The following is a 17196-nucleotide window of genomic DNA, read 5'->3' as shown; positions in this document are numbered from 1 at the left end:
GTTTTACTATCAGATGATGTCAATAACTCAATAGTGGCTTTGATCATTTTGAACCGCTACATGGTCTACTGTGCTGTGTGATATTTGTAAGAATTTTACAGGTATAAGAAAGCGCACATCTGTAGTTGCTCTGAAGGTTCTCCCAATTCAGTTGCTTCCTACTAATCCTAACTATAATTGAGTGTGGCCAGAGCAGTTGAACCAAACTCCTTGTAAGAGGAGCCTATTGTATTTCAAGAAATTGTTATTAGGGCCTGAGCCGCTTGAAAGTCGGGCGAAGCCCTATTGTGTTTCGAAGAATTATTATTATTATTTCTCCCCTTTAATCCCACTTTTGAAGCATTTATCATATTCATAAACTCTTGCATTTTGGGGTGGGAATCAGACGTGCAAAAAAAAATTAAATTCTTGGGGTTCCGCATGGGTTTCCCACTTTCACCCATTGACTTGTAAATTTGGCACACAGGTGCTCTTGGACATGCTCTACAAAAAAGTCAATTATGGTATGCAAATGCGCCTAACTAGATTTTCCGCCATTTTGAAGTTTTTGAAAAACACATTTTGGTGTACTCCTAGATGCTGGCTCCAATTTTCACGAAAATTTCAGGAAATCATTTTTAAAAGCTTGGCGATATCTCTTTGGGTTTCAAAGTTATGGACTAATGAAGGTTGTAGGAGGTGTGGCTTAAAAAAGAAAGACCTATAACTTTAAAGGTAATTTGCTTGTCCTCACCAAATCTCTGGGATATGTTTACATTGAATCCCTGAGCATACCCTGATTTTTTCAGAATATTTGAAATTTCGCTTGTTTTATGCAATTTCCATCGTATTTTGGATTTACAAACAAACAAACTCCTCCGAGGGTTTAAACCCGATCAACTTCATGTTCGGGAAAAAAGTCTCTAGGGACCATGCTCTAGAATCAACAGGAAGTCTGTTATAATTTTTTTGTGTATATAATATAATATTCCCTCTATTTTTTGCACTTCCTAGACAATATCACCACCATCCCCAACCAGACATGGATGAACAAAGAGGTCCGCCTACTGCTGAAGGCACGAGACACCGCTTTCAGATCAGGTCATGCTCAAGCCTACAGTTCATCCAGGGCTGACCTGAAGAGGGGCATCAAGCAGGCCAAGCACTGCCACAAGCTAAGGATTGCGCAGCACTTCAAGCCCAACTCCGACCGCTGTCGCATGTGGCAAGGCATCCAGGCCATAACAGACTGCAAACCCACCAACACCACCCCCCAAAACAATGATGCCTCCTTCCCTGACGAGCTTAACAGCTTTTATGCACGCTTTGACAGGGACAACCAGGAGGCCGCCATCAAGGCTGTGCTCACTTCAGACCACCTGCCCCTCACACTCTCCTCCACCGACGTGTGTGCTGCACTGAGCAGGATTAATGCACGTAAGGCTGCTGGCCCTGATGGCGTCCCTCGACGCGTGTTCAGGGCCTGTGCTGGGCAGCTAGCTGAGGTCCTGACTGGCATATTCAACCTGTCACTAGCCCAAGCTACTGTCCCCACGTTCTTTAAAACCACCTCTATCGTGCCAGTGCCAAAGCACTCCACCGCAGTGAGCCTAAATGATTTCCGCCCAGTTGCACTCATTCCAACCATCATGAAGTGCTTCGAGAGGCTGGTCCTGGCTCACCTCAAAACCTGCTTACCACCCACACTGGACCCCTTCCAATTCCCCTACCGCAAGAACAGGAGTACGGAGGATGCCATCTCCACGGCATTATACTCCGCCCTTTCTCACCTGGACAACAATGTGAGGATGCTGTTCATAGACTTCAGTTCAGCTTTCAACACTGTCATCCCCTCTAAACTAATCACGAAACTCAGTCACCTGGGTATCAACACTTCCCTCTGCAACTGGATACTGGACTTCCTATCCAACAGACCCCAGTCTGTTAGGATAGAGAACCACACCTCCTCAACCCTCATCCTGAACACCGCGTGCCACAGGGCTGTGTGCTAAGTCCTCTCCTCTACTCCCTCTTCACCTACGACTGTGTCAGCGGCCGAGGTTCTTCTTAAGAACTAAAAGTGCGTTGCCAACAACGCCACCTAGGTAAAAGCCCTAGGAACTCGAAATAATTAAAAACAAAGGTTCGTTTGTTTGGAGGGAAGCAGTAAAACAATGACCCAAGAGGAGACAGGGGCGGAAATACGACTGTGCATGTGACCTTTAACCTCATGCACGCGCAAGGGGGCGGTGTACAGGAAGTGGGCTTAACCGCCGCCATTTTGCGGTCATGCCCGCAAATGCGTCATTTTACGAGTGGAAACGGAAATACGTCATTTTGGGGCGTGATTTGTAGGGGGGGGGGGGCGTGCACTGTTCAAGCATAAATACGCCATTTTGAGGATGACGTGCAGGGTTTTGATTGGAAATTCGCCATTTCAGGGTGTGTTTTATGCGATGGGCGTTAGTTTTGACCGGAAACACGTCACTGTAGGAGGGGTTTCATCATATATATAGATGTGTTATTCGCCTCCACCACCAACGCACTCCTTTTGGACTCATCCATGGGGGTTCACGCTCCAGGATTCTTAGTGAAACAGCAGAGGCCTATCACAGTGTGGTCCCTGTGTAGTCTTCTTCTTCTCTTCAAAGGTATGAGAGGCCCCGCCACAAATCAGTGAGACACTGGTGCTTCTGTTCAGATTCACCATTAACATCTTAATGCATGAATTAGGGGGCTAACTTCTTAACCATCAGGACACAATTTGTAACCTAACAGAGGAAAGCCCTGAGGGTCACAAAGGCCTATACCCTCAGGAAAACAGACATCTTAAGTTTTAACGAGGAACACATGTGTCGACTTAGTACAGCATAATGTGACACAGCACCCCAACGGTGCCAACCCCCAAATGTCCCGAGAACCCCCCTGAGGGTCACAAAGGCCTACCCTCAGGAAAACAGACGTCTTTTTAACGAGGAATACATGTGTCGACCTAGCACAGCATATTGTGACTCAGCACCCCAGGGATGGAGAAAAAACAGTGTCCTTATGTGGTAAACAGTGAGCAGTTTGTTTAGTTTTAATGAACCCCCCCTGAGTCCAGGGGTGTGTGAAAAACAGGATCCTTAGGTGGTAATGGTGTTGCATTCGGGGGTATGGTTCTCCTATATAGATACAGCCACGGTATTTACACCTTTTAGAAATAGATGACAGCTTGACGCCTATACATGTGAGTGTTGAAAAACTGAAAAAGGAGGTTGCTGCACTCAGTTGTCTACCACCAACGACTACGTGCACCAACCAGGGAGCTGGTACAGGTAGGGAAAATGGCAGTATGAAGAAACGGGGGTTGCAGGTAACTGGAACACTATCAAATATTTTTATGTATTTTATTGATTAGTGTTGTTGAACTTTTTTTCACCAATAGACCTGTATGCCCCTTGAGTGAAAAAAAAAAAGTACATACAGTTTACCAGTCTGAGAGACCTTCTACAAGGTATGTGACATCATCCATATATATATATATAGTAGCTAAAAATAGAAATGGTGGGGTCTATCTAAAATTAGCAAATGTACCCTATGATGAGATATTATCTAAAAAGTGTCAGTTTCTGCACACCCCTGACAATACTGATAATAACCTGTGCTTTTCGCTCTGTTTAGCACATTTTAATCATCCAGACATGTCCCTGCAAGCTAAGTGAGATTTGCAACTCAACTACATAGATCGTTGGGTTTTGGACTAATGCACAAGGTCTCATTCTCCGATAGATGCTTTTGAAAGACATCTGGGTGTGAAAATCATAATCTTCCACCATGCAGCAGCAGGTCATAAACGACTTCAGTGTTTCCAAACCCACGATGCGCCTCATCCCCGGACAGGCTGGTTATATCTACACAATGACCATTATCACCTGATTTAAAACCAGCAAGGCTTTTTTGGGGCAAAACAAGTATGCCAGGCTACCAAGCCTATGAACATCGATTATACCACAGCTGTGAACAGCTGTGTAATGTGTGTTTTACATTAGAGTGTTGTACACAGTTGGGTAAAACACAGAAATGTGGTGATTGTAAACGCATATGTAAGTCGAAATATTGTTTTGATCGCACAAGCGGCCAGAAAGCGGCCATGCCCTCATCCCCTGTGATGCTATGAAATACTGTGAGGCATGTGGAAAAACATACAAAGCAGGACAACAAGCGCACAAATGCGCTCCAAAAGTCTGCAGTTGTAGACAGTTGGAGAGCAAAGATAAACATGAGTGTTTTATTCAGCCTCTTGAAAAGAAAGATCCGCAAACAACCTACATATTATTTGACTTTGAGAAAAGGTTTCATAACGGAAAACACGAGTCAAATTATGTATGTGCTATGGATTTAGAGGGAAAAAAGTTTTGTTTCAGTACTTTGAATTGTGTGGACACCTTTGTGAAGTATTACAGAAGACCGAGATACAAAGGCTACACGTTTATTGCCCACAACGCATCCGGCTTTGACAACTATATTCTGTTGGAATATTTTGTAAAACAAAAGATCACTCCGCAAATCACCATGAGAGGGAGTAGGGTAATACTGATGTATGACATTTCATAACGGGAGAGATGGATTGACTCATTCAGTTTCCTGCCTATGCGATTGTCAAAAAACCCTGCTGCCCTAGGGTTCAGTGTCGAGAAAGGCTATTTTCCCCACAAGTTCAACACCCGGGAGCATGAGTATTATGTCGGTAAATATCCTGATCCGTCCTACTACGGCTTTGACGATATGAGTGATAGCGATAAAGCGGCATTCATGGAATGGTATAATGCCGTTTCAGGAGGAACATTTGACTTCCAAAAAGAAATCGGACGCTACTGTGTTTACGATGTAGAAGTGTTGCGAAAAGCCTGCAGCATCTATCGTGAGACATTCATAGAGTGCACAGAGCTTGACTCCTTCTCATTTACCACCCTAGCATCCAGCTGCATGGGGGTGTTCAAAACCCTGTTTCTCCCAAAGGACACAGTTGCTCTGACGTTTGAGGGGGCATACACTGCTCAGAATAAGACGTATTCTAATGTATCGATGCAATGGCTTGAATATGTGGCCCTCCCAGAGAATATCGAGATTAAACATGCTCTCAATCACGGTGAACAGCTTTTTGAGCCGTCCTATGTGGATGGCTATAATTCTGTAGCAAACACTTGCTATGAATTTGCTGGATGTTTTTTCCACGGATGTGTCAAATGCCACGTCCAGATTGACATCAACCCAGTTACAAAAATCACCTACGGTAGACAATCCAAGGTGTTCATGGACAAAATATATTCTCTACAAAAACCACACGGGCAGCGAGTTGTAGTGATGTGGTAGTGTGAGTGGTCTTCGTTAAAACGGACGAGCGGGGCTGTACAGGCTTTTATGGCTACTTACAAAAAGCGTGAGCGTCTGGAGCCTAGAAAGGCCCTCTTTGGGGGACGTACAAACGCTATGAAGCTGTACCGCAAGATCGGTGCTGATGAAAAAATCCGGTACTACGACTTCACCAGTCTTTATCCGACGGTTCAGGCTAAAAAGCAGTATCCCGTTGGACATCCTCAGGTTATCCTGAAGGATTTTGAGTCTATTGACAAGTATTTTGGACTCATAAAGTGCACAGTGCTACCACCCAGAGGGCTGTTTCACCCGGTCCTACCTTACAGATGTCATGACAAACTCATGTTCCCCTTGTGTGGCAAATGTGCTGAGGATTTGAATCAGAGTGGCGAGCGCACTCACCGAGACAGAGACAGGCTGCTGGTGGGGGTCTGGGTGTCAATTGAACTGCAGAAGGCTGTGGAAAAGGGATACAGGATTGTGTCCATTGATGAATTTTGGCATTTCCCCAACAAAACAGACACATTGGTCAGCAGGTATGTGAAGACATTCATGAAGTGTAAACAGGAAGCGTCAGGCTACCCTGGCCATGTCAAAACCCCTGACGACAAGGAGAAATATGTCAAAGACTATTTTGAAAAGGAAGGCATTCAATTAAACCCTGACAAAATTAGGGTCAACAAAGCCATGAGAAGCTGCAACAAACTCCTCTTAAACTCTTTGTGGGGCCGTTTTAGTATGCGCAATAATATGTCTGCATGCGAGCTGATCACAGATCTGACTCGGTTCACACAATTGTTGTTTAGTGACCACTTTGATGTGCGACAATTCGGTTTTATCTCAGATGACGTGGCTTTGGTACAATGGCGACATGCAGACGCCCGCGGTTCCCGTATAAAAGACGTAAACGTCTTTATAGGAGCCCTGACAACTGCCCATGCCAGATTGATGTTCTATGACTTGTTCGGCAATCTGTAGGAGAGGGTCTTGTACTGTGACACAGACAGCATTGTCTTTACATCAAGAGGGAGCGAATGGGTGCCGCCCCTGGGGGCATATCTTGGTGACCTGACTGATGAGTTAAACAGCGGTGACATATGTGGGCAGCCTAGTGAAGACTACATCACAGAGTTTGTATCAGGAGGACCCAAATGCTATGCCTATAACACGATGCAGGGTAAAACAGCTGTCAAATGTAAAGGCGTCACATTAAACGCTAGAAACGCCTCCGTCGTCACCCCACAGTCACGGATTGGTCTCGTACAGGCTTATCTAACCAATCACAACACACACACTTTGACCACTGTGTCTGAAACTATCAGGCGTGATAAAAAGAAGTTCCATCTTAAAAACGAGACAGTTTTTAAGCAAGTCAGAGTGGTGTACAATAAGGAGGGGGTCTTCCTTATGGATACTAACAGCGATCAAGGATTTGATGCTCGACTACAACACCCCTTTAGTTCGGTAGTGAGTGGGCCGTCAAACTGTGGAAAGACTTTTTTGTCAAGGACATTATTGCAAATGCTGAGAGAGTTATTTCACATGGTATTGACAATGTCGTCTACATTTATTCATGCTGGCAGCCTTTATATGATCAACTGCTTAAAACAAGAGACATTAACTTTGTAGAGGGCTTACCAGAGTCCATGATCCCCATCCAGCTGAGTGTGAATGCTGATTCGCGCATTAAACGCTTTAACAATAGCCTGTATAGACTCATAAACCCCAGTGTCTATAGTAAAGTCTGATTTAACCCTGTTTTTACCATGATGTTTTACTAACGCTTTAACAATTGCCTGTATAGACTCATAAACCCCAGTGTCTATAGTAAAGTCCGATTTAACCCTGTTTTTACCATTGTACACTTTTACAACCGCATCTGTTTTCGGAAAACTGTACCACACTCTCGGATACTGGAATTCTACCAACCCCACCTCATGTGGTTCGCTCAGAACAATGGCCTTGGCTAATTTTGTCCTGTAGTTCCATATCTGATTTTTAGGATAAACCTGAGCTGACTACTACTAGGCAGTGTAACATAAAAACCATTCTGGGTCATCGTGCTGTGTCCTATGGTGGACGGTTTAAGAGTGAACTCTCAAGATGCAGGCATGTGTCTTTTATCAAGCATTCGTAATGTCTTTTTCTGAGATCCAGGCGTTAAACTTCTCGGGCCACCCCAACCATTTCACGAAGACCTGCTTCTTGCCTCTGGAGATTTTTCTATCCAAATTTTTTTCTATTTTAAACACCTTGTTTTTACCTATAATTACATTTTGTAACTCCGGTTCGTAAAACGTTCCTTTCAACAATTCCCCTGCACAATCAGTTAGTTTATAAACCGGAGGATCTCTGGCTATACACCTTGATATGGTAAAATGCTCATCAGTGAATGTTTGTTTATAACCCTTCCTAAACCCACCGCAGAGTTTTGATATTGTAGGATATTAGAAACAAATATACGACCCGGTTCATAAAATTAATAAAAATGCATATAGTGACACCAGAATACAGCCATGATTCTGAAACTGTGTAATCCATAAAGTAATGACAATATTGTAAAACCACTGTAATTCTGCAACTGTAATAGAATAATACCAATGCAGTTATGATTGTATTTGATGTAATGTAATCAACTTGAATGCATGCATGTAATACTTGCACAACCACTGATATTGACTAAGGATCATTTGAAATCCCGAGTTACATTGAACTCACCAGAAGACCACTCCCAGAGGTGTGGACACTGACTTTCACACCTTTAAGCATTGTTATAAATACCTGTAGCAACCATTGTTCTCGAGTTCGCTGGTGGAGACGACAGACGGGCACTAGGGATGGTCAAAAGGACTGACCTGGGGCCTGTTGGTCGCTGAGACCAGCGGCTCCTCAGCTGAGATGTTCTTTTTACCACAACGCCATCTCCTTTATTAAATACATTTGATTTGAACCTTTTGATCAGCGATGACCTCTGTCCGTCCGGCGTTTCTTCATTTTTGAACACAACAATATTCTCACGGTGTCGCCCTTGTTAAATTTAAAGCATACATGTCTTCTGAGGATACAACTTGTACAGTTGGATGAAGACCGTCTTCTCATTGTCTTTATTGACTGCTGATGGCTGCATCTTTATGGACCTATGGTGTGAGTTATTATAGGCCTCGACAAGCTCCTGTACTACATCCACATATCTTCGCGAATTAGCGGATGTTAAATATCTCCATATGCGGGTTTTAAAAGTCCTGTTAAAGCGCTCCACCACGCTGGCATTGGTCTCCTTCGATGTTTAGAAAAATGCGTAACTTTATACTGTGACATTAACCGCTGAAAGTGTTTGTTATAAAACTCTGAACCTTCATCTGTTTGAAGTTTCACAGGTATGCGTCCGTCAATCAGAATGTCTTTAAAGCAGTGGTTCTTAACCTTGTTGTTGGTACTGACCCCCACCAGTTTCATATGCGCATTCACCGAACCCTTCTTAATTGGAAAAATACAATTCAAAACATAGGTATATATTTTACTGGTGCACAAAATGAACCGTGCATCAACATCAGTGTTCAAAGAACAAAACCATTAAAACAATTTTTAATACTTCTGCCAGTTTTGGAGGCAAGGTTTTTGTTGCCAACGCATGCCTGTGCAGAATACAATGAGTAACAATGATGTGTGGTGCATCGGCTTTCACTAGCGCACCAAAACCAGACTTTCTTCCCGGCATGACTGGAGCTCCGTCCGAACAAACTGCAGAAACCATATCCCACGAAAGATTGTTGTCTTTGAAGAAGTCATCCACAAGTTTCTTCACATCGGCTGCCTTAGTTGTTGTCGTAAGAGGCTTACAAAATAAAAAATCTTCCCTTATCACGTTGTCTTTCACATAGCGCACAAATACAGCAAGCTGGCTTAGATTGGAAACGTCTGTGGTCTCGTCCAGTTGAAGGCTGAATTTTGCCGGGCTTGAAATCAGATCTCCAACTACTTGAGCCGAGATGTCTTTGCTATCCTCTATTCTGTCGCTAATGGTGTCATTTGAAAGAGGAATTTGGGATAACTGAACTTCAGCCGCTTTTCCCAGCATGATATTCGCCATCTTCGACACAGCTGGTTTTATGAGTGTTTCACCAATGGTGTGTGGTTTGCCCTGCTTTGCGATCAGGTAAGCAACTTCGTACGATGCTGTGAGGATCGGTTTGTTGATGGGTACAAAGCCGAGAACAGGCAGAGTAGCCTTTTCATCGAATCTGGCTCTCTTCACCTTGAATTCAGCGAGCGTTGTGTTCTTGTAATGTCCATCTCCATGCAGCTTAAGGAAGTGTTCTCTTAGTTTTGCCGGTGCTAGACTAGAATTGCTCAACTTGGCATTGCAAATCATGCAGTTAGGACGCTGACTCCCATCACGTTCCATTATACATGTGAATCCATATTGTACATATTCGTCCGACCACTTCCTTTTTTTGCTCGACATAGTTAGTATGAAGGGATTAAAATATTAAGAAAGAAATCACATGACGTACCATCACAACAGTCACAATTTGACTACTGAGCGCGCCAAATTCCCTGCAGCACAGATAGGCCAAGCGATGTTGCGTGATCACCTGCAGCCAATGATGGCCAAGCGGGGCGTGTAATCACGGATCATATGAGTCGGGTGTGTGTCTTGACCTCCGCCGAACCCCTGAGACTGACTCACCGAACCCCTGGGGTTCGATCGAACCCAGGTTAAGAACCACTGCTCCAACACATCGAGGCAGTTCTTATACCTAAGTTTAGATATCAATGGCGTCAACAGAAACCTTCCGCCCCGTCAGATGAGAGAATCAGGAGATTGACAGGGCTGAAGGAGCCGGTGTGATGGAGGTTAGGAATTGAATGAAGTTTTTTCTATTTTCTTCTACTGTGGTAGAAATGTATAGGCATTTGTTGTCAGGCCTAGGCTACTCCAAGGCATAGCCTAAACTGGATTATTTTTTTATTCCAAGTCATAAAATTGGCTTCTGGATTTCGATCAGTTAATGTTTCAATGTTGAATGTTGAACTTATCTTAAAGGGTCATGCAGAAGGAGAGGCTGAGGCAGAAAAGGGAAGCTGCTCAAGTCAGAGAGAGGAAGAGACAGACCAAGCAGCTGCAGCAACTAATGATTTAGGTGAAAAAGACACAGGGCGCAGACGGGTTAAGCTGAAGACAAGCATTGTTTATCTTTGGCAAGCACGAGATGGCACAGACACATAGGGACAGTGTTGTTGCATGGCAAAGCTACCAGGCAACTAGCCGACAGGGAAACGTTGCACAGATGATAGCATCTGCACATGCAAGTGAGATAGTAGAGAGAAGGGAGTATCTTAGGCAAATTGTTGCAGTCACCTCCATGTTAGGGCGACAGGGACTCCCTTTTCGTGGCAGTGATGAAGGCCAAGACAGCACAAACAGAGGAAACTTTCTTGCTTGCATGGAACGTTTGCCATTTAATTTTGAGTTTGAACCTTTCCTTCAAAAATATAACCCTCCCTCAAATGCTACCTATATCTCACCAACATCTCAGAATGAGATGATTGAGTGTTGTGCTCAATAAGTAAACAGTGTCATTGTATCTGAGATGACAAAATCCAAAATGTATGCCATTATGGCAGATGAGGCAAGGGATGCACGGTCAGAGCAGCTGGCTGTTTATGTTAGGTACGTGTCAGAGACGCTTTTCTAGTGTAGATGCAGGCCTGCTAAAAGGCATCCAGGCGTGCAGACCTAAATCTCAGAACTTCTTAAGTGAATCACATTTGGATGAGCTTACCAAGCACTACAGCATTAATCTGAAAAAAGAGGAGGTTCTGGTGGCATTCTTTGATGCTTCCACCCACTAAATAATCATTTCCCTGTGATTCCATACCACCCCTGTCCCAATTGTCTGAAATCTCCTGTGCATTGGATTTTTTTTTTTTTTTTATAATTTGAATGTATTTTTGTCTGCCTCTAATGCTATTCTGGATCTAGAACTATAGTGTTTTTCTCTGTACATTGCCATCCTTTAAAATAAAAGCAGAGAAAATTATTTCTCTCTTTATTTGAGAAAAGTTCATATTTGTGTTGTCAAATTTCACTATGACCCTGACATTCTGTCTCTTGTGTTATCATATACTGAATGCAAGCAAAACTACAGAGCAAAATCACACTCTTTCTGATTAAACCAATCTATGAACTGTCTGAAACAATGGATATCCGCGGCCCCAAATGGGCCTTAAAAAAAGAGAATTGCCGCACGCAAACATGCCACTCCCCTTGGGACTAAGCCCCCCCTTTCTTTGAATCCTAGAAACGCCCCTGCACCGGTACATTCTCTAACTGCATTGCGAAGTTTAGACACTCTGCCTAACCCTCCCGGATGGACTGGATCTAAATAAATCTTCTGTAGAGTCCCTTCCATGATAATACCAAAGTATAAATGACCGACAGTTCATTCGTTACAACATATTTTATTTCTCTTGTACAAAATGTGACAAGCGGATTGATAGTATAGTAGTATTTTGCCCCATTGAAAAAACAAAAATACATTTTCAGTTATAAAAACACTCAAGAAACTTCATTTTCAATTTCTTGGATTCTGCTACATTTTTTGAATACTTTCAGCCGCATTGCCTCCAGATTTCAGCTCGTCAAGTACTTCCGCACCCCCCTGGATGCGGTCTGCATCGACTTGAAGGTTATTCATATCCATAAACAGGAGGATGGCGGATATGAAGTTCTCATTCCAGAGCCTTTTCATCAGCGGATCAAAGTGTAGTTCGAAGAACCAGTCACAGGGGTATAAACATAGATGGTTTTTCTGACTGGGATTATTTGTTTGACAGCCGTAGCAGATCTCTATATTGCATTTAACCCAGACCTTGTTCAACAGATGTAGCACCCCAATTCTAAGGTATTCTAGGAACCGTGCAGTATCCTTAAACACTTCGTGAGGTTCATTGAACTTCTTTTCTTCTTTTTCCTGTGTGGCCGTCGGTCCGGGAGGCGGAGTCTGAGGTGGGGTGTGAACCATCAGAGATGGAGGTGAAGGAGAATTGGGAGGAGTCCAGCCCGCCTGGGACCCTGAGATTTCCGAGTCTAAACTATTTTTTTTTTTATGATTCTGCATGAATTAACATCAGTGACTGAAATATATACACAACATTAACATAACCCACTTGTCATTCTTTTAGATGGTTGAGGGGTGAATTATTTTCGGTCTACACATGGTAGTAGATATACCAGGTTGCACACCGCTCGGTGTATTGTCGTAAACAAGACGTTTTCTAACAGCCCAGTAAGCCTTGCTGACGCTGTCTCTCTGGATAGCTTTGTCAATCTGACTAAACACTTTTTGCAGAGCGGGCCAGTCACACCACTGCACAAAGAACACGAGGGCGAACCATATATTAAACTCTTCAACGGTAAGAGGGTACGGATGCTCTCTCCATCCTCGGCGACCTCTTTGAGCTACCACATACTCTCTGTCTTCACAAACATTTAAAAAAATGAAATCGTCATGACGTCTGTTGTACCGATCTGCCGTGAGATGGTGTATTTTAGGCCCTGTTGTCCTATACCACTGAACAGAGTATAGAGATTCTAGAAAACCTGGTTGTTCAAGATCTATGCAGACAATTGATCGAAACTGCTGCCAGTCTTTTACAGACATACACCCATGTCGACCCCCCACAACAGCCTCATCATCAACTGTTTCGTGACCGTGCCATCATAGTATTTAACATTATACACGTACCCATAAACACCCTCCAGCTCTAGCTCTAAAGCAGGTTCTCTAGAAAGACATCCCTCACGCTTTTTCCGGCGCGGGGGAGCATCTACATCTGCATAGCATTGTCTATTTTCTGTAGACATACCTATGTCAGTCTCTGGGGTCTGCTCCATGCGATATACAGCCTGCATTTTGCAAAGAATCCGAGTGCACAGCAATAGTAGCGGAACCAACAGCAGCAGCAACAGCAGCAACAGAGGATGAGTCCAAAATGAGTGCGTTGGTGGTGGAGGCGAATAACACATCTATATATATGATGAAACCACTCCTACAGTGACGTGTTTCCGGTCAAAACTAACGCCCATCGCATAAAACATACCCTGAAATGGCAAATTTCCAATCAAAACCCCGCACGTCATCGTCAAAATGGCATATTTATGCTTAAACAGTGCACGCCCCCCTACAAATCACGCCCCAAAACGTATTGACGTATTTATATTATGACGGAATTGACGTATTTCCGTTTCCACCCTGTAAAATGACGCATTTCCGGGCATGACTGCAAAATGGCGGCGGTTACGCCGACTTCCTGTACACGCCCCATTGCGCGTGCATGAGGTCAAAGGTCACATGCACACCAACATGCATTGTCCAACATGCAATCACAAATCAACAAGTCGTAAAACATGCAATCATAAATCAATAAAATATTAAGCATGCAATCAATTGTCCCCAATGCACACCTGTACGTGGTTCTAATACCATTGTCAAGTTTGCAGACGACACAACGGTGATTGGCCTCATCGGTGACAACGATGAGAGGAGGTCCAGCACCTGGCGGTATCGTGCGCCGACAACAACCTGGCCCTCAACACCAAGAAGACCAAAGAGCTAATTGTGGACTTCCGGAAGAAAACTGGCACACACATCCACATCCATATCAAAGGGTTGGAGGTTGAGCGTGTCGCGAGCTTCAAGTTATGGGTGTCCACATCTCTGAGGACATCTCTTGGACCATCAACACCTCATCCCTGGTGAAGAAAGCACACCAGCGTCTCTTCTTCCTGAGGAGACTGAAGAAGGCCCATCTGTCTCCTCAGATTCTAGAGAATTTCTACCGCTGTACCATAGAGAGCATCCTTACAAACTGCATCTCAGTATGGTATGCCCAACGCATCACCGGTTCCTCACTCCCCACCATTGAGGCTGTCCAGAGCAAGAGATGTCTGCGGAGGGCACGCAGCATTGAAAAGGACAGCTCTCACCCCAGCCACAGACTGTTTGCCCTCCTCCCCTCTGGGAGGCGCTACAGGGTGCTCCGTTCCCGGACCAGCAGCTTCAGGAACAGCTTCATCCCTGCGGCTGTCTCTCTACTGAACTCTGCCCCCCCTGAACTCTGCCCCCCACCCCCACACACATCTCCCTCAGTGACTGTACTTCCCCCCTCCACCCTGGCTTGACTGCCACACACCCTCCTCCAGCCACTGAACATTTGCACTGTTATTGCATATCCATTTCTTACTGTTCATATTGCATAACTATTTCTTACTGTAAATATCTATTTATTCACTTATTACAATTTACATATGCACATACTCTGCACTTTTTGCTATTTTGCACTTCTGGTTGAATGTTAAACTGCATTTCGTTGCCTCAGTACTTGTACCCTGTGCAGTGACAATAAAGTTGAATCTAATCTAATATACTTTGACAAACGCCTCCCTGGACATAGCCACTTCAAATTTTGAGGAAAGAGTGCCAAAGCTTTGGTGATTAAAAGTTATTTAAAACTTTTAGTTTTGTGTTACTGTGTTGCCATGACAACCAGTTATTCACAATCATAACAAAGGTGCTTTTGAGGTACTAAATATGCTCCAATTGTTACTGAACTTGGAAAACCTCTAATTTGTGAATAAAGACTTAAGACTTTGATGATAATTCACTGTGAATATTGGGAGTTTTTGAATAACTTTGTTTCCTTGACATACGGTCTTTGCATGAAAATTCAAGCACATATTTCAGTGCCTTGGCAAACTCAATCATTCTTGAAAACCTAGTGTCCTAGGTTATAACATCACTGAGCTGATTTGGAGTTTTGGCTCAAAATTAGTAAATTGCCTCTATAGCGCCCCCTGGTTGTTTTCAACGATGTAGCCTCAGCGCCGTTAAACCTACATGTATGACGATTTTTGGACATATGTAAAACAGGTAGACTTACAATAAAGTCTATTGGGACCATAATATAAAATCAACAGGAAGTCAGTTATCATTTTTTATCTGAATATTCCCTCTCCTTCATGCACTTTCTAGACGCTATAGCTCTTCCAAGCTGTACAGATTTCTCTTCCATATCAGCAGTAGTCTAGAATAGTAGAATAATTAATCAAATTGGGCAAGTTGGCTGTGACTGACATGAGTGGACATGTTTAAATACAGGTGTTCTGCAGAGACACATTCAATGTGTTCAGTTCAAAAAATATTTCTGCCAGACTTTGCCAGAAGTTGAGATTAGCTCACGTTCTTTGCCTCAACTGAATGGAAGTTATCCTACATATTTATTTACCTTTTGCAGATCTTTGTACAGCAAGACAAGTAGCCAAGTGGTGAGGTATTCTGTTTACGAAGCCAGACTTCCACACCCGGCACAGATTTTCTTGCAGCTTTAATTAGGGTCCTTGCAAGGCCTGGTCATAGAGGAACCTATTGTATTTCAAGGAATTATTATTATTATTATTCTCACAAAGTAAGGGCCTTTTGGGGGCTTTATCATGTTCAAAAAGTTGTTAAATTTGGCATGCAACTTCCTTCAGTATTCTTCACAAGACTACTTTTGGTCAAATACAGGTTGGAATTAAAAGGAAACTATCAATTGTTACATGATAATTTCACTTCAGACCGATAGTACACACCCCCAAGGTGTCACCCAGGGATAAACAAGACATTCTAATGTACTAAGTCGATCAGACATCGGGGGCGGAAACTGGCCTAGTGGGGTACTTTTCAAATTTTAAGGGGGGCGTGTAGGATATTAGAAACAAATATACGACCCGGTTCATAAAATTCATAAAAATGCATATGGTGTACACCAGAATACAGCCATGATTCTGATACTGTGTAATCAATAAAGTAATGACAATATTGTAAAACCACTGTAATTCTGCAATTATTCCCATGTAATACTTGAACAACAACAGATATTGACTATGGGTCATTCGAAATTCGAGTTACATTGAACTCACCAGAAGACAAGACCACTCCCAGAGGTGTAGACACTAACTTTCACACCTTTAAGCATTGTTATAAATACCTGTAGGAACCATTGTTCTCGAATTCGCTGGTGGAGGCAACAGATGGGCACTAGGGATGGTCAAAGGACTGACCTGGGGCCTGTTGGTTGCTGAGACCAGCGGCTCCTCAGCTGAGATGTTCTTTTTACCACAACACCATCTCCTTTATTAAATACATTTGATTTGAACCTTTTGATCAGCGATGACCTCTGTCCGTCCGGCGTTTCTTCATTTTTGAACACAACAATGTTCTCACGGTGTCGCCCTTGTTAAATTTAAAGCATACTGTCTTCTGAGGATACAACTTGTACAGTTGGATGAAGACCGTCTTCTCATTGTCTTTATTGACTGCTGATGGCTGCATCTTTATGGACCTATGGTGTGAGTTATTATAGGCCTCGACAAGCTCCTGTATTTGATTTTAACCTTTTGATCAGCGATGACCTCTGTCCGTCCGGCGTTTCTTCATTTTTGAACATAACAGGCGCTATGGAGACTTTTCTTTGTACAAAATGCGAGACCCCAAAATTATCAAATTTTTCACCACTCGCTCTTTCCGGCCAATCGCTGTCGTGGGCTCCACACAAAAGAGGCACACTCTGGGCTCTCCAGGGGGGATCTGTCTCATTTCTAATGACGTATCTGAATTGGAAAGACACTTGGTTCCAGCAGAAATTGACGATTGGGTGTGGTAAGGAGGTAGCGGGCATAGGTAAGTCGGGGGTACCCTGTCCACTTTTGCACGTAGAGTTTTCCTGTCTAGAAACACTAGGGTTAGCGGTTGTTGCCACCCCCTGTATGTTTTGTACACTGTTTGTAGAGAACTCAGTCAGCCTTTTGTTTTG

Source organism: Gasterosteus aculeatus, chromosome Y (assembly GCF_964276395.1).
Source record: "Gasterosteus aculeatus chromosome Y, fGasAcu3.hap1.1, whole genome shotgun sequence".
NCBI lineage: Eukaryota > Metazoa > Chordata > Actinopteri > Perciformes > Gasterosteidae > Gasterosteus > Gasterosteus aculeatus.
The sequence above is the reverse complement of the archived record's forward strand: the minus strand, read 5'-3'. Positions refer to the sequence as shown.